This window comes from Macaca nemestrina, chromosome 2 (genome assembly GCF_043159975.1).
Source record: "Macaca nemestrina isolate mMacNem1 chromosome 2, mMacNem.hap1, whole genome shotgun sequence".
NCBI lineage: Eukaryota > Metazoa > Chordata > Mammalia > Primates > Cercopithecidae > Macaca > Macaca nemestrina.
In genome coordinates, this window is record NC_092126.1 from 142075857 (window position 1) to 142102436 (window position 26580).

Genomic DNA, 26580 nt, shown 5'->3' on the forward strand with positions numbered 1-26580 from the left:
TACAATGGCTACTCTTTCCTTACCCCTGCCAGAGCTATAAGAGCATCTTTCTGGGATCTTCAGCACGAAAACCTGGTAGTGTTCCTGGAGGTAATGCTCATGGAAGTGAGGGCCCCCCAAAATTGTAATCCTCTGGAATTTCAAGGAAAGTCCATAAAAACTGATTTTGTTTTTCTATCTTTTTGTTATTTTGAGGATGGGAATGCTGTCTCCCAAGCTCTTCACATGTCAGAGTTGATACTGGAAGTCTCTTTCTCAAGAAATGAAGATATATTATTTACCTATATAACAAATTCATGGGAAGGGAGGCAGAGCTGGCTTCAGGAATCACCAGGACTAAGGCCTTGAATACTGCCAAGAGACTCCTTCTCCACATTTTGAATTCTCCCTGTGACAATGTTACTGTTTACTATTGCTGTCAGCATGTTTTCTCTCTGTCTGCAGGAACCTCTGGACTCACACCCTAAAAGCTGTTACCACATAACCAAAAGATCTTCCCCTTCAGCTTCAAAAACAAAAAAAAATCCTGCAGGAGGATTGTGATCGGCTCACCTTGTTTCACACACCCACAGCTTGGTCCAATCACTGTGGCTATGGAGAGGTGAGACTCTGATTGGTCCAGTCTGAACCACATGCATTCCCTTGGTGCCAGGGAAATGTGACAATTTCCAGAACGCCATTAACTAACTCCAGTACCATCTCCATAAACTAATGGGGATTCTTACTAGGCATAAAGAGAGAGAGTGTAAGAGGGGGAAGGAGGCCTTTTTAGAAGGGGAAGTATAGGAAAGATAAGGAAGCCAAACACACGAACAGAAGGGGGATCTGGGGAATAACTAACTCAAGGCAAAATATGCCCACTTCACAATTTCTTCTGCTTAGAAACATCTTTTAGTCCTTTGGGATGTTTATGAGAAGGGATGATTTCAAACCTTGCCTCTTACAGTCCTTAGTGAAGTGGATAACTGAGTCTATTAATCTGACAATGCATTTAAACTGAGTTATTGTGACAAGGGAGTTCCATTATCTATTTCATCGAGTTGCAAACTGTCAGAATAAATCTCATGAGGGGGGGAAATCAAAGCTGCTTTCTTTTATTTGCCATTTTTAGATTCCATGAAAGCTTAGATTCAACTTGGCTTAATGCATAGCTCTGGACAGAAGAGCAAGGTGGTGATTTCTGCTGTAAGCTCCTGCACTTCAAACCCCCACAAAATAAAAGGAAAAATCCCCACACGTGACAATTCCTGGCAGCTCAACCTGAATGAGATTGTTATTTTTTAAAAAATTAATTAACATTTGCTCATTCAAGTTTGACCTGAAGTAGTCTAAATCTCCATGAAAAATTTAAGAAAGGGAACTAAAGTTTCAATGAAAGTTTCTGTAAAAGCTGTTAGAAGGTGTGTAAGTTCTCCTGTGAAACCCAATTTGAACTAGTTTAAGCAAAAAGAAACATTTTATAGCCTCATTAAACAAAAAACCCATGGGTTTCAAGACTTCAATCTCTGGTTTTATATTTTGTTATCAGGACCTACTCTTCCATCTCTTGGCTTTGCTCTTTGTAATGGGTTTCATTCTCACCTACTTCCGTATGAATTGATGTCCAGTAGAAGAGGAAGTACATATCACTCTCATAAAGCCATCAAATCTAAAGATTGCACCTCATCAGACTGGGTCACATGCTCAAACCTCAAACTGTGGCCTGAGGATGATGGCTATAATTGGCCAGGCTGGGAGGGTGGAGCCAGCATTTATAGAACAGGATCTAAACTAAAGGAAGGGATGGTTTCCCAGAATAAACTCAGAGTTGTGTTACCCAAAATAGTAGTAATAGCTGTAACAAAAGGGAAGGTGATAACAACAGACATTTATAGAGTGCTTATTATGTGCCCAGCACTCTTCTGTGCATCTTAAATGGTTTAAGTACTTTAATCCTCATCACAACCTCAGGAGAAGACGGGTTGTATGACTTACCAAAAGTTACAAGCTGAGAAGCAGTGGAACCAGGATTTGAAACTAGTGGTCAATATCTCTTCTAGGAAGTTGTTTTTTCCTATGCTCTTCTATAGCCTGTAAATTGCATCCTGATCTCAGACTGCCTGGACCATTTGGAAAATGCATACATCCAGGATCAAAGGCTAAAAATCTTATCTTTCAATTTATAGACACTATTTTGGTCCTATTTCTCTACTCTCAGCCTCAACAGATGGATTTCTACAAAGAAGGCTTAGGTTTGAAGTTTACCCTTGTTTATATAGGTATGTCTGTATCTGTATTGTTCTTTCCACTCTCTCTTGAACAAAAATCTAAAGTTTACAGATATGTATAAGTCAGCTTGCTCCTTTATTCTGATAAACGTTATTCCTTTTCTCCACAACCCACATGGGAACTCACTGAGTTGGAAGTCTGGAAATCGATTTCACTGTCCACAGCTATGCAAACCACCTACAGTGCCCTTTCACAGCAGATGAATTTTAAGGGAATCCCAAAGAGAATTTGCACTGGCAAGGCAAAACATCTTTCAGTCATTTACAGATATTTGTTGAGTTTATGGAAAAAATAGGCTAAAAATCTTTCAAGGTCAGGGGAGTCAATGGGAAGAGAAAAACAGGAATTTTGGAGTTAGGATCTCTGAGTAACTCAGTTTGAAAGAAAAAGAATAGCTTGATGAATTCAGTAAAAAGCATTTCATAATAGTGCTTGAGTGTGATTTTAAAAAATTGAATAAGTTGATATGCCTCATGGCTAGGTGCTGTCCTCATGATAATAAAGGAGCTCTCAGGAGGTCTGGTTGTTGTAAAGTGTGGCACCTCCCCCACCACTTTCTCTCTCTTGCTCCTGCTCTGGTCATGTGACACATCTGCTCCTGCTTTGTTTTCTGCCATAAGTAAAAGCTCCTTGAGTTCTCCCAAGAACCCAAGCTGATGCCAGTTCCGTGCTTGTACAGCCTGCAGAACCAAGAGCCAATTAAACCTCTTTTCCTTATGAATTACCCAACCTCAGGTATTTCTTTGTAGCAGTGCAAATGGCCTAATACAATATGCTACTGGGTTCAACCCAGTATTTTTTTCCTATTTATTCTGTGTAACAAACTACCCAAAACCCAATGGCATTAAACAATAATCACATCTTATTTCTCATCAGTCTGCAGGCTGACTGGGAGTTGGCTCATCTAGGCTCAGGACGATTCTGCTTCACGTGTTTCTCATCCTCCTCCTCGAATCAACAGATCAACTTGGGCATGACCTTCTCATGATGATGGCAGAGGATCAAGAGGGTAAACTCAACTGTATAAGCCCTTTTTAAGCCTCTGTTTCTATTATGTCAGCAAACTTTCCATTGGCCAGAGCAAGTCACATGCCAAGCATAGCATCAAGACATGGGAAATGTGTCCTATTCAAATAGGAAGATACTGAAAAATTACACAAAAAAGTGAGTAGATACAGGGAGAAATAAAGAATTGTGACCTTTAATGCAATCTACCATGTTCCATAACGTAGACTACGCTGATCAGATCTGTGGGTGGTAGCTGACAAGAGATAATTCCTAAAACTCTTTTTGGTTGACGAGGGGTCCATGGCATGTTTTGAGTGAGCCATTCAGATATTAATAAGAACAAACACCTACATCATGCTTACCATATTCCAGGTATTATTCTAATGATTTTATATGTGTGTGTGTGTACATATATATAAGATTGCATATATATACGATATATATATAAGATCATTATATATTGTTTTGTGAAAATTATATGTGTTATATATGTGTTATACACACACACACACACACACACACCCCTAATTTTCACAATAACCTCAGGAGATAGGTACTGTTATTATCCCCATTAGACTCATGAAGTACAGAAAGTTAAATAACTTGCTCAGTTGGTAAATAGAAGCCAAGATTCAAGCCTGGGCAGTCTGGCTACAAAACTCATGCCTTTTACCCACTAGGTTTTTCTCTCTTAGAGGGAAACAGAAATAAATCTGAAAAGTAGTAGTGGAACAGAAATTATAAGGATGCCATGGCAAACCAAAGCCACAGGTAAGCTTTGTTTAAGAAGGAATAAGGGGTCAGGCATGGTGTCTCATGCCTGTAGTCCCAGCTACTTGGCAGGCTGAGGCAGAAGGATCACTTGAACCCAGGAGTTCAAGGCTGCAGTGAGCTATGATCATCCCACTTCACCTCAACCGTGACAACATGGAGATATCTTGTCTTAAAAAAAAGAAATGAAAAAATACGTATAGTGATTGAGAAAAGTAGTATAAACAGAGAAGAGAAAAATAAAAATAGATTTTGGAAGAAGTGAAGATGAGGATTTGAGATGGGAAGTGGGGAGAAAAGGTAAAAGAATCCCTAGCTCTAGCCTGGCCCTGACAAGTCTCCAGTGCTAACTTCCTTCTCTAGAAACCTCTGCTTTCATGGTGAAATAATGATAGCAGTTCCCCATTTCCTCAAAAGTATATTGTGTGTTACTGAGTATTTAATTTGGAAAAGTGCTAGAAATAGAGATCTATAATACTTTACAGTTTGAAGACTCATGGCTTGCCACATTTATAAACTTTTTATAATCTCTTACAAAATCAACCTTTGATTTCCAAAGTATAAAAGAGGTAAAAGCAGAACCATTCTGGTTTAATGAAGATGGTACATCTTCTATGTGGCCCCTTTCTCAGGGCCATCCTTCCCCTTCCCTGCATTGAGGTGAGCTCTGTTGAACCATCGGGATCTTTAGCACACTGTTTAAAAAATATCGACCTAGACCTCAGTAAATTGTCTCTTAAAGAGCAAGATAGTAAATATTTTAGGTCTTTTAGGCTCTTTAGTCTGTTGCTATTGCAGTGCAAAAGCATCATAGACATTCCTTAAACGGGTGTACATGGCTGTGTTTCAATAAAACTTTATTTATTCATACCATTTTTGGATGTCACAAAATATTATTATTTTCTTGATTTTTTCCAACCATTTTAAAATGCAAAAACCATCTTTAGTTCACAGGCCAAATGAAAACAGGCTGTGACTGGATTTGGCCTCTGAACAACAGATTGCTGAACCCTGATTTAGACTTTATCAAGGGACCCTAGGGAAGAACTCTGCCCTTTCTCATACATAAGGGTCAGGGACAATCTTAGATGCAGGCTAAGTTGGTGTGTAGTGTACAGAATATGACTTCAACTCCTGAGGTGGTTTCAAGCTCTGGATGTCTCTATTCCTGAAGATTTTTGCTCCATCAACTCACAGCTATTTGTTGTCCTTTTCAACCAATGACATCTTTTATTCCACAATAAATAAGGAGATTTTAAAAACCCATCTGAAATTCTATAGGTGTCAGATCCTTTACTGAAAGCAGGCTTTGACCTGAGGGGAGAAGAAGGAAATAGCTAAGGTTTTCCATTCTTGAGGTTTTAAGATTCTAGAATAGAGACAGAAGAAGGTGGAGACACAGAGAGCATTCTGAAGGCAGCACTTCACTTCCTTGCCTAGAGACAATACTGCTTGTAAATCTACAGAAGCATCTTGACTTAGGGTTCTGGAACTGTATTGTCAACTTTCAATTTGGTGTGCCAACAAGCAAATGGAGCAAGCTTGGACGATCGAAATCTAACAACTCCTAGCAACTCTTCTATGCCAATCCTTTTGTGTATGTCAGGTGCTATTGGAGCATCTGTGGGTTCGTCCTACCCATTTGGAGCCAATAAACATAGACAGAAAATGAAAGAAGGAAGAAATTCAAGATCCCAAGTAGGCCCCAAATGTAATCAGCTTCAGAGCAATTAAGAATTGACTGTAAAGAGACCCATCTCACATAATGACACTCACGACCTCAAAGTAAAATAATGGAGACAGATTTAGTATGCAAAAAGAAAACAAAAAAGAGTAGGAGTTGCCATTCTTACATCAGATAAAACAGAGTTTAAACCAATAAAAGTGAAGAAGGATAAAGGACATTACATAATCATAAAGGGTACAATCCAACAAGAATACTCAACTATTCTAAATATATATGCACCTAACATTGGAACACCCAGATTCATAAAACAAGTTCTTGTTGACCTATGAAGAGATTTAGACAACAACATAATAATAGTGGGAGACTTTAATATGCAACAGACAATGTTAGATCATCGAGGAGGAAAATTAACAAAGAAATTAACAAAGAAACTCAACACTTAACCAACTGGACCTAAAAGACATCTACAGAGCACTCCACCCAACAACCACAGAATGTACATTCTTCTCCTCTGCACATGAAACATATTTTAAGATAGACCCCATGCTTAGTCATAAGGAAAATCTCAGTAACTTAAAAAAATGGAAATCATACCAAGGATACTCTCAGACCACAGTGCAATAAAAATAGAAAATAATACCAAGAAGATGTCTCAAAATACCCAAATACGTGGAAATTAAACAACTTACTCCTGAACAACTCCTGCGAGAACATTGACATTAAGGCAAAAACAGAAAAATTCTTTGAAATTAATGAAAACAGGGACACAACATACTAAAATCTCTGAGATGCTGCTAGAGCAGTGTTAGGAGGAAAGTTTATAGTGCTAAATGTTTTTATCAAGAAGTTAGAAAGATCTCAAATTAACAGTCTAACTTTGCACCCAAAGGAAGTAGGAAAAAAGAACTAAGCAACCAAAAGCTAGAAGAAAAGAAATAATTAAAAAATTAAAGAAGAACTGAATGAAGCTGAGATGCAAAAATCTATACAAAAGATCAATGAAACCAAGAGTTGGTTCTTTGAAAAAATAAGATTGACAGACCACTAGCTAGATTAACAAAGCAAAAAAAAAACAAAAACAAAAAAAACAAAAAGAAACAAAAAGAAAACCCAAGTAGGGATACTCAAAAATGACAAAAATGACATTACAACTGGTCTAACAGAAAAAGAAAAGATCCTCAGAGAATACTCTGAACAACTCTATGCACACAAACTAGAATATATAGAGGAAATGGACAAATTCCTGGAAACACACAATCTTCCAAGATATAATCAGGAAGAGATTGAAACCCTGAATAGATCAATATTGAGCTCTGAAATGGAAACAGTAATAAAAAATCTATCAGCCAAAAAAAGTCCTGGACCAGATGGATTCACAGCTGAATTCTACTAGATATACAAAGAAAAACTGGTGCTAATTCTACTGAAACTATTCCAAAAATTGAGGAGTAGGGGCTCCTTCCTAATTCATTCTATAAAGCCAACATCAGCTTAATACCAAAATCTAGCAGAGACACACCAAAAAACAAAGTTTCAGGCTAATATCTATGATGAACACAGACGCAAATATTCTCAACAAAATACTAGCAAACCAAATCCAGTAGCACATTGAAATGTTAATATATCACAATAAAGTACGCTTTATTCCTGGGATGCAAAGCCGTTTCAACGTGTGTAAACCAATAAATGTGATTCAACACATAAACAGAATTAAAAGCAAAAACCATAAAATTATCTCAATAGATGCAGAAAAAACTTTTGATGAAACCCAATATCCCTTCATAATAAAAGCCCTCAACAGATTAGACATCGAAGGAACATACCTCAAAATAATTAAGAACCATCTATGACAAACCCACATCCAACATCATACTGAACAGGCAAAAGCTGGAATCGTTTCCTGTGAGAACTGAAACAAGATAAGGATGCCCACTCTCAATACTCCTGTTCCATAGAATATTGCAAGTCCTAGGCAGAGCAATCAGACAACAGAAAGAAAGAAAAGGCATCCAAATGAGAAAAGAAGAAGTCTGACTATCTCTATTTGCTGACGATATGGGTCTGTAACTAGAAAACCCTGAAGGCTCTGCAAAAATTCTACTAGAACTGATGTATGATTTTAGTGAGGTTTCAGGATACAAAAATCAATGTACAAAAATCAGTAGCATTTCTATACATCAATAATTGTCCAGGCTGACAGTCAAATTAAGAACACAATCTCATTACAAAAACCACAAAGAAAATGAAATGCCTAAGAATACAGCTAACGAAGAGGGTAGAAGATCTTTACAGGGGAATTACAAAACATTGCTAAAAGAAATAAGTGATGACAAAAATAAATGGAAAAACATTCTATGCTCATGGATTAGAAGAATCAATATTGTTAAAATGGCCATACTGTCCAAAGCAATTTACAGATTCAACGCTATTCATATCAAACTACCAATGTTATTCTTCACAGAATTAGAAAAAACTATTCTAAAATGCATATAAAAACAAAAAAGAACCTGAATTGCCAAAGCAATTCTAATCAAAAAGAACGAAGTTGGAGACATCAAACTACTCCAAACCACACCATAAGGCTACAATAACCAAAATAGCATGGCACTGATACAAAAACAGATACATTGACTAAAGGAACAGAGTAGAAAACTCAGAAATAAAGCCACACATTTACAACCATCTGATCTTCAACAAGGCCAAAAACAAGCATTGGGGAAAGGACACCCTATTCAATAAACAGTAGTAGGATAACTGGTTACCCATATGCAGAAGGAGGAAACTGGACCCTTACCTCTCATCATATACAAAAATGAACTCAAGATGGATTAAAGATTTAAATGTAAGATTACAAACTATGAAAATCCTAGAAGAAAAACTAGGAAATATCCTTGTCGACATTGGCCTTGGCAAATAATTTTTGGCTAAGTTCCCAAAAGCAATTGCAACAAAACAAAAATTCACAAGTGGGACCTAATTCAACTAAAGAGTTTTTGCACAGCAAAATAAACTACTAACATAGTAAACAGACAACTTACAGAATGTGAGAATATATTAGCAAATTATGTATTTGACAAAGGTCCAATATCCAGAAACTATAGGGAACTTATCAAAAAGCAGAAAACAAATAACCTCATTAAGAAATGGGCAAAGGACATAAACAGACACTTCTCAAAAGAAGATATGCAAGTGGCCTACAAACATATGAAAAAATGCTCATCATGAATCATCAGTGAAATACAAGTCAAAACCACAATGAGATATTGTCTCACACCAGTCAGAATGTTTCTTATTAAAAATCAGAAAACAACAGATGCTGGCAAGGTTGTGGAGAAAAAGGAATACACTGATGGTGGGAGTGTATATTAGTGTGACCATTGTGGAAGACAGTTTGGTGATTTCTCAAAGAACTTAAAACAGCTACCATTTGACCTAGCAATCCTATTACTGGGTATATGCCCAAAGGAAAATAGAATGTTATACCAAAAAGACACATGGACTTGTATGTTCATTGCCACCCTGTTCATAATAGCAAAGACAAGGAATCGACCTAGGTGCCCATTCACAGTGGATTCAATAAAGAAAATGTGGTACATATACACCATGGAAAACTATACAGCCATAAAAAAGAATAAAATCATGTCCTTTGCAGCTACATGAATGGAGCTAGAGGCCATCCTAAGTAAACAAAATGCAGGAACAGAAAACCAAATACCACGTGTTCTCACTTATAAGTGGGAGCTAAACTTTGAATACACATGGACTTAAACATGAGAACAGGAGACACTGTGAACTACTAGATAGGGGATGGAGGAGGCATAGGTTGAAAAATTATCTACTGAGTACTATGCTCACTTCCAGGGTGCAGTATACCAATGTAACAAAGTTGCGGATGTACCCCCATATCTAAAATAAAAGTTGAGATTTAAAAAAAGACTTGACTATATTTTTATTATTACCATCTAAACCCCCTTTGTGGCCAATGTTAAAAGCTAATTTGCTTTGGCTGTATCTTTAATGTGTAGGATTTATTTTTTAAAAGTCATTTGCAGAAGAAAAATGAAAGAAGATAATGCTTCTATTTTGATTGACCACGATTTGTTAGTTGCCTAACCAGTGGAGTGAAATTGAATTGAATGCCAGGTCAAGCAAAAAAGTCGAATGTTTTTCTGTAGATGAAGTTACAGGATATACAATAGAAAGTAGATGGAAGTAATCAATCCTCCCCCAAATTTCTACTTCCCTCTAAACTTCTATAGAAACACTTCACAAACCAAACTTCTGTGCCCAAAACAACTGACTTAACTTGAAACTTTGCTTTTCTTCTTGTATTTGACTGGGTAAACCTCTGAATAAAATATTCTTTAAAATATCTGCTGAAAACATCACCAAACTGGGAAAATATAATAAACGGGCACTTTGCGAATGCCTTTTTTTTCTACTCTTCTTTGCAGCAGTCACACTGGTTTTTGTGATATGTGTGAAGAGGGGACCTGCTTCAATGAAAACGTTACCCCACTCATGACAGGACAGAGCTAAGAGAAAATGAAAAGCGCACGTCTTAGAATCCTTCTCTGTTGAGGAATCAGCAGTTATACTGACTAATTGTATTTTTGCAAACTCTAAGTATTCTATGAAGTACTAAAAAATGTTAATTCATGATTTCCCCTGAAGCTGTCATGTGGTCTCAGTGGGTGGTCAGGAAGTGAAGTGTAAAACATCAATGTCTGCATCTCAGGGAGTCTTCCCTTTGATCAAGCTCAGAGCGCAGGCAGGAAACAATATGCTCCTTGCTTTACTGCCATTTAGGATTGTTCATTAGTTTTAATTATTTTCTAAGATCTAGAGGGAGCCATCCAAAAAAATTAATCATGAATGGAAGGCAGGGCAGCCTTCTGTGATCGTAAAAACACATAAAGCATTCTGGATTATGGACTTTTTATAATTTATACTCAAATTTGAACTGAAGGAGGCATGTGGTATATCAACATTTATTTAGAAAGCATGGGAATTTATGATAAATCATAAGTTTAGTTGTAAAATAAGTTGATTTTCCACTGTGTTTTTAATATTAATTTTGAGAGTGGGTATGGAGTGCTTTCCTAATTTTGACCTTGCTAGAAAAATAAATTTTGCAAAACCATGTTTTTGTGAGGAGGGATTTTAACATTAGGCTAATTACACACTGTTTGTCTTTCTCTAAGTATTCCTACCAAGTACAGAGAATGTCTTTTGTTCTGGAGCAGCCTATTCCATTCTGGAAACTTTAGAAACTCAGAATCCTGTCTCTCCATAACATCCTCTCTGCCATCATTTCATAAATTAAACCCATCTTTCTTCCATGATAGCCCTTCAATTATTGAAGCATCTGTTGAGTTCCCTTAAGTCTTCTGAAGGGTTTAGGATTGTGGGATCTGGGATCCAACCACTTAGGTTCAATTTGGGGTTCTACTACTTACTAGATGTGTCACTGGGCAGTTATTTAGTCATGGAAGACCTTGGTTTCCTCTTCATGAAAAATGGAGAAAATAATTATGCCTAGTTACTGGTTGGTTGTGAAGATTAAATGAGGATATCCATCTAAAGTCCTTTGTAGCCTGTAAAATGGTGTCAGTAAACACTATTTATTACTATTCATATTATGACTACGTTTCTGATGAAACAAATTCCAATATGTCCTCATATGACATAGTTCTGAAACCCTCCACCATCAGGGTGACCAGCATGTCCTGGTTTTATGAGTGAAAAGTCCCATATCCTGGAACTCTCCCTGAGTCCCAGGAAAACCGGATCAACTGGCCAACCTACCTACTGTTTATGTATTGGTTACTGACTTTGGGATTTTTCTGCCCCAATTACAGTACCTTTAAGACACCCCTGCAAACCCTGCCACATAATACAGTCCCATTAAAAACTTTCTGGGGTGCCGAGAGCTGTGTTGGGGCTATTGTCTGGCTTACTTTCTGACTACATCTTGCTTCTTCTATGATAACTATCTGGTACCTTTAATACTATGCCCTTGATCTTCAGATTTGGACTTTTTCTGGATTGGCTTTGAGTGTCTCCTTACAAATCTTATTTGACCCCTTCCTTATCTATCTTCCATTATCACAGCTGGAATTGGACAGATATTCACTTGTGCTTGCCTGGTACTGACTTGGAATCTCCCTGGGAGTCAACCTCCATCTTGCCTTATGAGAATGGATACATCAGCCTGCACCAAGTCACAAGGCACAGGCTTGGAAGCAAGTGAAAATCTATCAATCTACAACCTTAGAGACTGACTTTTAAACCAGACCCTTTCAATTGTTACTGTCCTCTACTACATATTCTGTATCTATCTATAATCATATAAAATAACTATGCCTTACTGAAACTTCAACATACTATGTCTCCTACATTTCTTATGCTTTGTTCTGAAAATCCTTTCAAAAAGGGAAATGCAATTGGTCTGGCATGGTGGTTGGTTCCTGTGATTACTCCTACCTTTTTTAACAGCTCCAAAACCATCTACCTGCTTGTTGCAATGTCTGTGATTCATGAAAAGACATTGATAGACACAGGAAAAAGTTGTGAGATTTCTGTAATTGCAAAAGATAAGGACATTTATCTTTTTAGAGATGACTACTCAAAGCAGGAGATAGTATGTTCTTGACTTTCCAGGTCTCCCAAAATTTCCCATGGAGATCCACACCTGGTACCCGCTTCATGTGGTATTGAATCCTCAATAAGCAAAAAAGACGGCACTATCCTATTCTCAAAGGTCTTTATATCCTCCTTGCCTTCCAACTGCCCTTTAGATTTTGGCTATGAACCACTACTCACCAGGTGCAATTAATGAGTAGAAAACAACCCCAGCATATTTCTGAGTGTTTACCGTCAGATTTAGGTGAATCTATGATAAATTTCTAAGGCATAGCCCCCTTCTGCCAATGGCCAACTTTCAGATTTACTTTGGGTTTCTTTTGATATTGTATGCTGGAAAAATTGCCAGAGATTATTATAAATACACTTGTCAGTGGTGTACTGAATCTGCTTTTCTCCTTCTCTTTAAAATGCAGAACTAGACTTGCTAATCTTTGGGCTTCTGAAGAGGTTCCACATTGTTTATTCCCTTTTGAGACTTGGGATCTTTCACAGAAGTAAGGAATGTAACCAAGAGTCCCAGAGTGTTAGTCATACGTAACAAGTTACAAGCAGGTTTTAAGGAGGATGAAGTGGTCTTTGGACATATTTGTTTTTTCTGAACTTCTATAGAATGTAGTTATACCCTAACACCCCATATACATTCTATCTCTTATTAGAATGTAAACTCTTCAAGAAAAGTGCATCAATTTTAGTCATCTTCATATCCTACAAAGGGATCTTACAAATGAGTATTTTTTTCCATTGTGGGAGTTTTCTAAGTATAGAAATTAAGTGGACATAGCTCTCAAAGTAAAAAAAAAATATGATCTTGTTGGAACTAAAGCTATCTATAAATTGGAATTCAGTCTAAGTATTCATGGATGTCACCGAAGCGGGGTTGTGCAGTGGAGTTCCACCAAATTCGTGTGTAGATTCATGTCCCTGCCCAGCCCTCCCAGGATAAACAATGTTAATGACAATGTTTTCCATGTATGTGATAGTTAATTATTCACAAAGTCAATGCTGAGTCTTAATGCTTATCTTTTGAGATAGGTTATATATAATCCCATTTTAGAGTTGAGAAAACTAAGGCTCAGAGAATAAAGGTGACTATTACCAAGGAAACAGAACTAAGTGCAGAACCAACACATAACTGAGTCATCTGGCTCCTTCTCCTCTTTCTAACTTGGGCTTGCCTGCCTTTGCTGTTGTGTCTATACTTCATGGCATGTGGAAAGCAAAGATTATGTAAAAGCAGCATCTCCAACCACAACCCAGGAGGTAACTTCTCTTTCTTTCTCATCTTCACATCCAATCCATTAGCAGGTCCTCTCAATTTTTCCTACCAAATAGATACTGGATTCATCTGGTTTGATCCCACATCTGCGCCTGAGTCTACACTACCATTATCCTCATTTGGATGAGTGCAGTAGCTTCCCAAGGGGGCTCTCTCCTGTCATGCTTTATCATCCACGGTTCTCAATTTGAGTATGCATCAGAATCTCCTGGGGGCCTTATTAAAACACAGATTGCTGGATCCCGTGTCAGAGTCTCTGATTCAGTAGGTCTGGATTGTGCCTGAGAATCTGCACATCTAAATAATTCCCAGGTGATGCCACTGCTGCTAGTCTAGGGACCATGATCTGAAAACTGCTGCTTGACACAATCTATTTGCCATATAATAGCCCGAGTGATCTCTCCTAACCTCAAATCAGATTAATTCAGTCCTTTATACACAAGCTTCTTTTTGATACCTTCTCATTTATACCCATTACAAAAATCTAGCTGATTCTTGCTCTGTTTCCCAGGCTGGAGTGGAATGGCATAATCATAGCTCACTCCTGACCTCAAGTGATCCTCCCTCCTTGGCCTTCCAAAGCACTCGGATTACAGATGTGAGCCACTGTGCCCAGCAAGCCATGAAGTCCTTTTTGATATGCTCCCGATGACCGCACTAACCTCATTTCCTCCTTGTTCACTGAGCCTCCTTTCCATTTCTCGTCATTCAAACTTTATCCTACCTCAGAGCCTTTGACCATCCCTCTGCCAGGAATATTCCTTTCCTAAATCTTTAAATGAATGGATCCCCTTTATGATCTAGGTGTCAGTTCAAGGTTGGTCTCCCCAGAGAGCTCTTTCCTTTCTTGTTACAGTTGTCCTTTCAGTAACTCTGTCACCTCTTTCATATTTTTCCTATTGGTTTTACTTATTTTCTGCCCATACTGTGAGTGCAAACTCCATGAGAATAGGGCCATTGTCTTCACGGTTTATACCTGAGCTCTATACCTAGAACCATGCCTGGCACATAGTTTGACTCAGTAAATGAATGATAAATGAATGATTGAGCCTCTAAAACTGTCTTAAGATCCGCAGTCTCCTGAAGATTAGTAATCCCTCTAGAATCCCAGGTCTCACGCTTTCTGAAGCTCTGAGGGTCAGTGGTCAGTTCCAAGCACTCTGCAACCTTCTTTACCATGAAGGAAACAACTATATACGATCCTGTGCACCTTGCAGCTGTCTGAGTGGAAAAAAAAAAAACTGTAGGTCATAAATATGGCAAAAAGTAGAGACACAGAGCCAATTTTTCTCACTATTTGGTTAAAGTAGAAATAGAGATCCTTAAGGAGCTAAGGACTTCTGAAAGAAATGAGGAATGACTCTATACAGTATCCATAAGTATCTTTATCTCTGCTGTGGATCCCAAGGATTGAATAAACTTACCCTCAGGATTAGGTGCAGCAGCTATAGATGTGTGTGTATATAAATAAATGTATATATAGACCACAGAGAGAACATCTGTAGTCTGTAGCTTGTGTAAGTTCCATTCTTTTTTTTTTTTTTTCGGAGACAGAATCTTGCTCTTGCTCTGTCACCCGGGCCGGAGTGCAGTGGTGCGATCATAGCTTACTGCAGCCTCAAACTCCTGGGCTCAAGGGATCTTTCTGGCTCAGCCTCTCAAGTAGTTGGGACTATAGGTGCATGCCAGCACACCCAGCTAATTTAAAAAAATTGTGTAGTGATGAGGTCTCATAACATTGTGCAGGCTGGTCTCAAATTCCTAGCCTCAAGCGATCTTCCTGCCTCAGTGTCCCAAAATGCTGAGATTACAGGTGTGAGCCACCAGGCCTGGCCTCTAACTTCCATTCTTTTGGGGAAATTCTTAGTGTCTATGTGGCTGGGATGGAGAATTTCCTTCCCCTCAGCTCCATGCTGGACACATGCCTCAAGCCTGGCCAATCAGATTACTCCATTACTCTGGTTAGCTGTTGGTCAAGAGATACGTAACTGCATCACTCTGGGGCAATGAGAATACCTCCTACAAATTCTCCTGTTGCTATCAGGAAATATACTCTCTCTCTCTGGAATCATGAGAAAAATATAAGCTTGAGAACTCTGATGACCTCCTCATCATGGCATGGGGAGAGTCTATTTGAGAATTAAGCTTGATATGGTTTATCTTTGTGTCCCCACCCAAATCTCATCTTGAATTATAATCCCTATGTGTGTAGGGTGAGATCTGGAGGAAGGTGATTGGACCATGGGCGTGGTTTCTCCCATACTGTTCTCATGATAGTGAGTGGGTTCTCGTGAGATCTGATGGTTTCATAAGAGGCTTCCCCCTTCACTCTTCCCTTCTTCTCTCTCGTGCTGCCCTGTGAAGAGGTCCCTTCCACCATGATTATAGGTTTCCTGAGGCCACCCCAGCCATGTGAAACTGTGAGTCAATTAAACCTCTTTTCTTTATAAATTACCCAGTCTCGGGTATGTCCTTGTAGCAGCATGAGAATGGATTAATACAAAGCTAAATCCAGATACAGAGAGGTGGAGTCTGGGTGACATCATTTTAACCACTGGACCCACAAGTGTCTAAACCAAATACTGGATTTCCTACTTAAGGGAACACATTTTCCATTTGTTCTTGAGCTAATTTGAGTTAGATCCTGTCACTTACAATTGAATGAGTGCTGAGGAAACATGTCCTACATGTCCTCATGAGACTCCTCCCTGAAGAGTCCTGCTGTGCTATGTTATTTTTCTGTCAACACCTAGTTCAAAGGCAGTTGGAACCACCCACAACATTGCACTGAAGCTACTGTGAATCTTGAGAGCCCACACACCATTGCAAAGACAGTATGGAAAATGTTATAATGATGCTCCCATTTCTGTGGTGTTTTCTTCTAAAGAGGTTAAAAAAAAAACCCCTAATATATATTTCTCTTCTCTTCACTTTGTTCCTGTAAAGGGAAAAGGAACACAGATACTCCCAAGCTGTGTGACCCTTGGAATTTATATCCCTTCTCTGAGTGGCAGATTTTTAAAATTTTAAAAGAGGGGGAGGAGGTAAGACAAGAATTTCAGCTGAGGGGGGAGGGATTGCATTGGGAGTTATACCTGATGTAAATGACGAGTTGATGGGTGCAGCACAGCAACATGGCACAAGTATACATATGTAACAAACCTGCACGTTATGCACATGTACCCTACAACTTAAAGTATAATAATAATAAATAAATTTAAAAAAAAAATAAGACTGTGATGCATTATGTGAGTTAATTAGCATCCTGGCTGCAAGGACTTTGCAAAACAAAACATTGGTGTTGAACGCTGTTGTCCATAAGTAAAGTCAGAGAAAATACGTTCTGGGTCACATCAGAATCCTTGTCACCCAGAAACAGCATGGGAAAATTACTTTTATGCTTCCCAAAGAGATCTTTTGTATAAAAGGAGTACAAGTTGTACTGAAAGAACTTTAAGAGATCCACTTTATTTTACTACCAACTTCTCTAGGGAAATAATACTGTCATTTCATCATAAACCTTGGGTATAAGCTAGTATAATGTGCTCAAGAGTTAAACTGTGAATTACAGATGTTCTCAGGATTTCCCAAAGTAAACCTGGCTTTGAGAAAGATAGTTTATGTGATCCACACTTGCCAAAGAATACAGCTAAATTACTTCTTTTTAAAGGGCTATAAATCAACTGCTAATCTGCATCCTGCCACATTTTTCAAAGCCCTTCAGGCCAATGCAACCTAAATGTGAACAAATAAACGTGCATTGAACTGATAGGGAATTGGTGTCAACATATGCATGTATTATATTAATTAGCCTTTTTAGAACACTTACTGTGTGAAGAGTTGAGAAGCAGACCTTATGGGAAAATACAAAACACAGTTCTTGCTTCAAATCACAAAGTACTCATTGGAAGTCCATTGGAGACATCAAGAAAACATTTCAAGGAGACATTTAACTTCCTGCTAATTAATATAACAAATAGAATAAAAATTGCAGAGAGAGAGAAAGCATGCAAGAGTGTTAGATGGAATTAATGACTAAAAGTTTACTGGAAGGGTTGAGCTTTTCTAGAAGAAAGGGAATATGTATGTCTTTTGGAGTATTTGATGAGTTGCATGTTGGTTATGGGTGGTGGAGGGAGGGAGTTTATAAATGAGGGTCAGAAAACAGTTATCATGTGGTGTGATTGAAGAATATGTCATTATACACTATCTAAAATGGCAATGAAGTGGAATATAACACATTTATCTCTTTTAAGGAGTAGTATCTGGTAACCACAGAAGTACTAACTGTTTATTGTTTTGGTGAAAGAATTCCCAAATATTGCATGGAGAATGTTTATAAAAAATGTTTGTAAACCTGAAGTCAAAATTGAACAGAACATTCTGTATTTCACTTGCTAAACCTGAAAACCCAATGGAGAAGGATTTTAGTCTAAACTTACTTACAAAAAAGAGTTGAGCACATGTTAAAGATAGTCCCATCAATATTATATATCATGTGTTATATGCTGGACTCTGTTCTGGGCACTTTATATATTTTGATTCATTTAATCCTTACAAAATCTTACGAGGTAGGTACTATTACAATATCTTTTTTCCAGAGGAAGAAACTGAGACACAGAGAGCCTAGGTAACTTGCCCAAGGCAAGCTAATAAAGGGCAGAGTGAGGAATTTGAACCCAGGCAGTCTGACTGCAGAATCTGTGCTCCTTATTATGATATAATTATGCCAGGTGAGGTCTGTGGCCACATAGATTGAGGAAATGTTTCACCATAGCTCTTTTAACATAGTAAATCTTAGTGCTCAACTGTTGGTTCAACCCTTAAAACCAAAAGCACAGTCCCTGGAAAAAGCACCCTTAATCCTGAAGAAAGCCCCAGATATATCTCCCTAAGGCTTGATATCATCTGGTAGCCAGCTTCAGTTGATGGGCTACTTCTCTTCCTGTGCCTCCCACCCACCTCCATCAAATCCCCTTTTTGTCTGTCACCACTGTCCCTCCCGAATTGGCCAGTATTAGTCATCATATAGTCGTAGTGCTTGGTGAAAAGTCAGCATTGCAATAACCCAGACCAATATCTGCTCAAAGACTCGCCATGGCCAGGTGCTTTCCTAGCAATGGATTAAGTGGCGGGGCCTCCAGGGAACTGAGCAAGGGTATATGCCACCCACATGCCTCATTTACTGCCAGGGACTAGACCTTCACTGGGCTAAAAGCCCATGTCTTTTACACTATTTTATATCTGTCAAAGCTTGTCCCCAAGACAGGCAGAAAGCTCTTGATCAATTTTCAGATAGGAGCAAACACCATACAAATCGAACAGACACATCCCTGGAATTCCAGTGAGAAGAAGTATGTTGATCATTTATGGACGTTTTTCATTGAACCGATGCTCTAATTATACAATGTAAATGAGAGCATATCATAAATATGCATCTTAAACATATTTAAAAATCATTAGGTACCTGTATTGACTCATTTTGACTTTTTGTACTATGCTATCAATTTGTGGAGTGTTCGAGCATTTTACTTCTATAAAGGCACTTATGGCAATAAAGTGATAGAAAATCCCCTATCCGTTCCTACTTACAACTGAGGAATAAGCCTATTTGTAATGACTCTTACATAAGAATTGTATTCAATGCTTCTCTATGTAATCAGACATTACATGAAATTAGAAACAATAGGGGAGCAAAATCAATCAGCCATGGCAGAGGGATTGAGATAATAATGACTCATTTGACTGGGTTGCTTGAGAAAATTAATAACGACAGAGGTAATTACTAACCTGGGAGAGCCAGACTCTTGATCATTCTTTTATACTTTTAAACATGAACTATGCGGAAGTGCATCATTTCAAGCCACAAGCCGGTGTGCTGTGGCCAAGAAGAGACTGGCTCGGGTGGTTCAAACATCACATCCTCTAGATGAGTGGTTCTCAACTAGAGGTGACTTTGTCCTCAAGGAGACATTTGGCAATGGCAAGAGACATTTTCACTTGTCTGAACCTGTGGAGTGGTTGCTACTGGCATCTAGAGGGTAGAAACTAGGGAGGCAACTATGCATTCTGTGAGGCATAAGAGAGCCCTCAACAACACAGAATTATCTAGCTCCAAATGTCAATAGTGGCAAGGCTGAGAAGCCCTGGCCCTAGACGGTGCCTCAGAGTCATAAACTGCCCTGACACAGAGCTCAGAAGGCAGGTCATGAGAATACCCAGAAAAGGAGCAGCAATGATAGGTCTGAGATGAATGGCTCATCTCCCACTTTCTTTGGTTGAGGTCTCTATTCTGCACAAAGGCCTTGGCAAATCCCTTCATTTTTCTTGTAGCTCTATCTGCTCTCCAGTGCAGGGGCATATATCACAGCCACCTGTCTGCTGGCTGTGAGACACCTCTACAGAAACAGACAGCTTAATGCATCAGAGAAAAGGCCAGGCTGGCCACAGCTGGCCAAAGTGATGCTCAACTGGGAAATTCCATCTGGCTGTTTTCTCCCAGTCCCCAGCCCTTGGTTGTTTGGAAATGCCTTGACCTTTACAACTTAAAATATTTACTGAGCCAGCTTCCAGGTGACAAAAGGTGTAAGGGAATAAGAAAGCATGAGATTATTGAACAAATGTGCTTAAAACATCTGCTTTCCATGTCCAAATATTGCTTGTTTATGCCTCAAGTCATTCTACCTACAATTTGCCTTATGTTGTGCAGGCAGACAGTGACTAGTTTGTGGTAGAATCAAAATAATACAGCAAATTTCCTACCAAACCCACCTCAGGTCCACAAGACCTTGAAGTAGTGTGGCTTTTCTCTGCTACCTCAGTTCTATCTCTGTTAAACACATGGCCACATTTCACAGGGCTAGAAAACTTCATTTTTATCATAATAGGAACAAGTCAAATTGGGGTTAAAGAAAACTATTCAATTCAGCTGCTTTAGGAATAATCACAAAGTAAACAGAGTTTAATTTGTAATGTGGGTACCTCCTCTCCTTTATCTCAATCACAGCTGTTTCTTTATTCTAATATTCTATAGCACCTGGATGCCCAGAGTATATCCTACTGCGCATTTGGGGTGGGTCTTCCTCAAAATGTCTGAGATCTTTCCCGTTCCTTTATCACTTTTGATAATCTGGACCTACTGTTTGCAAAGGTGACATGAGCATGAGTTTGTCTCAACATCTGTCATTTTGGGGGCTTTCTGGTGAAGCAGAGGATGCAGTGTGTCTCTAATCACAGGGATCTCTGGCCCTGCAGCCAGTGTGGCAGGTGTCTTATTCCATTTTATGTTGCCATAAAGGAATGCCTGAGACTGGATAATTTATTGAGAAAATAAATTTATTTGATTAATGGTTCTGCAGGCTGTACAGAAAGCATCTGCTTCTGGTGAGGGACTCAGGAAGCTTCCAATCATGTAGCAGGTGAAGGGGGAGCAGGTGTGTCCCATGGTGAGAGAAGAAGAAAGAGAGAAGGGGAAAGGTTCCAGACTCTTTTTAACAGCCAGATCTTGTGGGAACTAATAGAGCAAGAATTCACTCAATACCATGAAGATGGTACCAAGCCATTCATGCAGGATCTGCCCCCATAACCCAAACATCTCCCACTAGACCTCACCTTTAACACTGAGCATCAAATTTCAACATTATATTTGGAGGGGTCAAATATCCAAAGTATCTCAGCAGAGGAGGACTTTAGCATGTCTCAAATAATGGCATTTGAATGGCTTACAACTATTGCTATTCCTTCACCCCATGTGATATAGGCATTTTATTTTATTATCCAGAAGAGGTACCCATTTCATACATTTTTTCCAGAGTCAGTATTTAATCTCAGCCTGAATTTCCCATTATATGCCCTCCCCAGTTACACAAATACTTTACACTTTATTAGAAGCACAGGATTTTCAGAGATGCTCAGTTCTATCCTCTCATTTTACTGAAGAAGAAACTGAAGTTCAATGCCTCATGCAAGGCCACTTTGGCAGATTGTTACTCTTCAAGATATCGCTCCCCCTTCTTTGTGGAATGATTTTCTTTACTTCTCTGCCATTGGATTTGGCCATGTTATTTGCTTTGACCAATGAGATATAAGCAGAAATGATGTATGTCACTTTCAGGCAGGGACTTTAAAAGCCATCACATGGTACTACTATGTTCTGTATCTCTTTCTATGTGACAAGCAATGTCTGAGATAGATCACAGATGAAGGGATGGAGAGTCACAGTTTGCTCTCAGCAATGTAAATGAGAAATAAACCTTTGTTGTTGCAAGCTACCTGTGTTGGTATTGTTGACTTGAGGTTGATTTGTTACTGCAGCATCATATAGCCTATACTGACTGGTACTGTTATCCAACAAATAAATAACAGAATTGCTTTAAGCCTCAGTCCTGATTCCTAGACAGGCTTTTTTCCAACATACCACACTGAAAAAAACATATTTCAGCTATAATGAGGGACAGAGAGAATAACATCCAACACTTGAGCAGAGTGGATTTCGTTTTTAGTATTTTTAATCAGCTTGTATTAAAAAACTAATTAAATAGGATTTGGGGTATTATCCAAAACACCATCAGGATGGCTAAATACTAGAAAGGAGACCTTTACTGGTGACATCCGCTTGCAGGCCAGAAAGAGAAAGTCTCCAGCTTGGACTGAACGTATTCTATCTTTAAAGGGGGAAGGACAGGTTGAATTTTATGACTCACAAGGCCTGTATCATACATATTCAGCAGGTTTGAGGGAAAAACCATACATATTTATGAGGGGAAGCTGAGAGCATTCAGACTGAGTAAACTTGCATGTAATATACATTCCATGTTCACTTTGGGGTGGGATTTTAGCATTAAAATGAAGTGGAATTTGGCCCCTTATGTCAAAAGGCGAACTATAAGACACAAGGACAGTTTGTGTGCAACTTCTATAAGCTGTTGAAACTGGTCTAAGTTCTGCAATAACTTATCAGAAAAGAATGTTTGTAAGCCTGGTCCTTGGTCCCCTGTCCAATCAGAGTTGTAGTGGTCTGGGTAGTAAGTCAGCCTGATCACTCCTATTGTTAGGGAGTTTAGCAAGGGTATGTTTTTCTTTTATAGCAGAAATTTAAAATTTGCTATGGCAGCCAGGTCTGCACTCCTCAACCCCATGGTTAACTTTGTGTTCTGAATCTTAGGGCCCATCTTAATTGATGAAAGGGCATCTATTTTGGTCTCGTGGCTCGCAGGGGATTATTCACACTATATATCAGTTGCATTGTGCAAATAATTAAGGGCACAATTCCTCAGCAAAGCCTAGCCCAACAGTTTAGACTTTCCATAAACATGCATTTCACACTCTGCAGAAAGTAAATCTCATCTTACATGGTACCAAATCTAATGTTTGTTAAGAATCAAAGATAAAAACTAAACAAAAACTCCTGAAATTTAGAGGGCATCAAACAAACAACAGCAAAATAAGAGAAAGGCAAAAACAAAAAAAAATCTCCAGACATTTCACATGATTGTAAACACCAATTAGGTATATAAAGTTCCTTCATCATTTTCTAGTTAACGAGTTTTCAAATAAGCTAAGAACATTCTGGTGATGTCTTTACTTAACATTGTAATTTCACAAACTGTCAAGAATGAAGAATTCCACTGGGGTAAATGAAGATATGCTTGAATTTTCTTAATTGCCACCTTGCTAAGGCTGCGAGCTTATTGTTTAGCGGTGTGACAAATGATTCTAAGCCCTGTCAGGCAGTCGCAGGGGAGACTGGGTTGCTACACAATGTGCCCATCTCATTACTGTGTTGCTGACAGCCCAGGCTGAGAAAAAAACCAAAACTTGTTTCATCAGTGGAGTTACAAGGGCCAGTACGGTAGTGACTGACAAAATAGAGGAACTCTCCTTATTGTTAGGACCTTAGCTCTCCTGGGATCTGGCTTTGCTTCCTGGGAGAAATGTTGGCTTGAGGGCAAAGCCCCAATGCTCTGCACTGGCCCTCTGCATAATCCCTAAGACAGTGCCTAGCACATGGCATGTTCTCAAGAAATATTTGCTGAATGGATGAATGATTGAATAAACATCTCTCCCACCCAACCTTATTACTTCCTTCTTTTTTACCTCCACTTGCCAGAAGACAGACTGAATAAACTAAGCACATGATGGTACCATAGTATTTCAGTTCGACACTTTGAGCCGAGGTCCCTCTACCTCCAACTCACACTAATCACCTCCCTTTCCATTCCTTCATTCACTCTCTTGTACCCAATTCCCTGACCCACCAGTTCTGAACTCTTCTGAGGCATCAGCCCGCAGCTAAGTCAACTTTCAGTCCTTCCCCAACTGCTGAACAAAGCATATTGTTCTTAGCAGGTGTTCTGTATATTTTAATTTAAAAATTAATGTTTTATATTCTTAACGTGTTGTGTCTCAGAAATATTTGCTACTTAGAAGATAAATGGGATAAGAATAGAAAAGGATGAACAAATAAGAATGAACTGCTGAAGGAGGGATTTCATGCAAAGGTAGAGGAAATAGTCCTTTGAATCTTACTGCATAAATAGGGGTTTCAAGTCCTGGTTCACAGACTGGCTTTGGTGTATAGCATGCATTCTCATTTGGTGTATAGCATGCATTCTCGTTTGGGGTCATATTGTCCCCTAAGAGGGTAAAAATTGGTTCTTGGGGAGGGATGAAAACATTGTCAGATATTACAATGGTTTGTGCCCCTCCCCAAAGGGCCATGACACAGAGACAAATTGTACAGTATGTCTGTGGTATTAACATTGCATGGGGTGTGGGTGATTCGAAAAAAATCTTATAAGATCCTTTGGGGAAAGGGGGATGATAGTGGGAAAAAAGATTGAGAAGCACTGGTTTACAAGAATATTTTTCCAAGCCCAAAGAAAAATAGGTTGTGTTATACACACACACACACACACCCCTCTGCATAGAGTAGATAGATCAGATAGACAATCCATGTGATTTTGGTAACAGGGCTTCTTGGGAGAATTCCGCATTTTGATTTTGAGATTTTCCTTTCTTAGAATAGTAAACATTAGACAACTCTGCTGGTATCCAGGTTAAAAAAATTCTTCTGGTTATTAAAATCCCAGTCTGAGACTCACTATTTTGAAATACGGGCAACTCAATCTATGTGCAAAATTAGTCTTGTCAAATATTAAACAATATGACTAGTATTAGAGCATAGGAGAATACTACTTCAGTCCCAGAAAGAACTTCAGAAAGAGAACACTTTTCTGTAAGACCCAGTGCAGGAGTTAATTGCACTCTTCAATTCATGGTAAATAGTCTCCAATTGTCTGAGCTGTTTGCTTGATTCATTGATTCACTGTCTATCCACACTCTGCTCCCACGCCTCTGCTCCAACATTTCAGTGTGTTAAATGTGCATTCTGTTGGCCGAGCACAGTGGCTCACGCCTGTAATCCCAGCACTTTGGGAGGCCAAGGAGATGGATTGCTTGACCCCAGGAGTTCAAGACCAGCCTTGGCAACATGGTGAAACCCTGTCTCTGCAAAAAATACAAAAATTAGCTAGGTGTGGTGGCGGCCACCTGTTGTCCCAGATATTCAGGAGGTTGAGGTGGGAGGATCATCTGAGTCCGGAAGGCAGAGGTTGCAGTGAGCCAAGAGTGTAACACTACACTCCAGCCTGGGTGACAGAGTGAGACCCTGCCTCAGAACAACAACAACAAAAAAAACCCCAAAAAAGTGCATTCTGTTGATTTTATATATTATTTTGTATAAATAAAATTTGTGATTATTGCATTGTTGTTCTGTGTGCACGTGTTTTAATTTATATACATGGCAGTGTTATCTACCCTATTGTTTCTGACTCTATTTTTGCTCTGTTTTTGAGATCTGTGTTGCCCTGATGCTTCTTCCGCTGCGTCATCCACCTGGGTGTGCATCTGCCATGACATATTCAGCGCTATTGCAGAAATAATATCCACATTGTCTCCAGCTCCTCAGTTACCCAGCTATCTTGGCAATGAACCTTCACATACATGTCTTATGGATCTGGGTGAGAGTCCCTGGGACTTCCCTGCCTAATCCTGAAGTTGCAGGAGCCATTTTGAAAAATGTTTTCACTTCAGTTGCCATAATCATATGACTTTTCTGCTGTTTAACTATATTTTATATTTCTGAAATATATTCCACTTGATTTTGACACATATATAAATACATACATATACATACACATATACATACACACACACACACACACACACACATATATGTTATTTTTAGAGACAGGGTTTCTCTCTGTTGCCCAGGCTGAAGTACAGTGGTGCAATCATAGCTCACTGTAGCCTAAAACTCCTGGGCTCTAGCTATCTTCCTACTTTGACCTCCTAAGTAGCTGAGCGCACAGGTGTGTACTACCATGCAAGGTCCTGATTTATATTTTTATACACTCTTCAATTCAGTTAGTGAGTATATTTTTACACCTATGTTCATAAATGAAATGTGCCCATTATTTCTATATATTTTTCTGCTTTTGTTGTTATCTATATTTGGAGTTAAGAATACACTAGCACCATAGAACAAACTAGGTAGATTTTGGGGGTTTTTTTTTGTATTTTTCCTTAAACAACTTGTGTAAGTCAGGAATCAACTGCTTCTTGAAAATTTGAAAGAAGTGCCTGTAAAGACATCTGGACCTGGAACTGTTTTAGAGGCTAGTCTTTGTCTACATTTAAAAATAACTATTGTACTATGCAAGACATCTCTTCTTGTGCCAATTTTTCAGGAATTTATCCAATTATGCTTACAGAATCATTTCTGTATAGTTGTTAATAATCCTTAGTATTTTTATAATTGTCCATTATATCTATGGTTAGTTCACTTTGTATTGTATATATTTTAATAGCTTTGAGATATAATTTGCATAGCCTAAAATTCACTTGTTTTAAGTGTACATTC

General features: G+C 38.7%; 1 long non-coding RNA gene across 1 annotated transcript in view; it reads left to right on the forward strand.

Moving 5' to 3' along the window:
* Positions 1-456: 456 nt before the first annotated feature.
* Positions 457-26580, forward strand: part of LOC105477612 (uncharacterized) — a 41345-nt gene continuing 15221 nt past the window's right edge. The window contains exons 1-2 of the long non-coding RNA XR_984812.3: positions 457-601; positions 3145-3432. This is a non-coding gene — a long non-coding RNA (uncharacterized lncRNA). The remainder of the gene's footprint in view (positions 602-3144; positions 3433-26580) is intronic.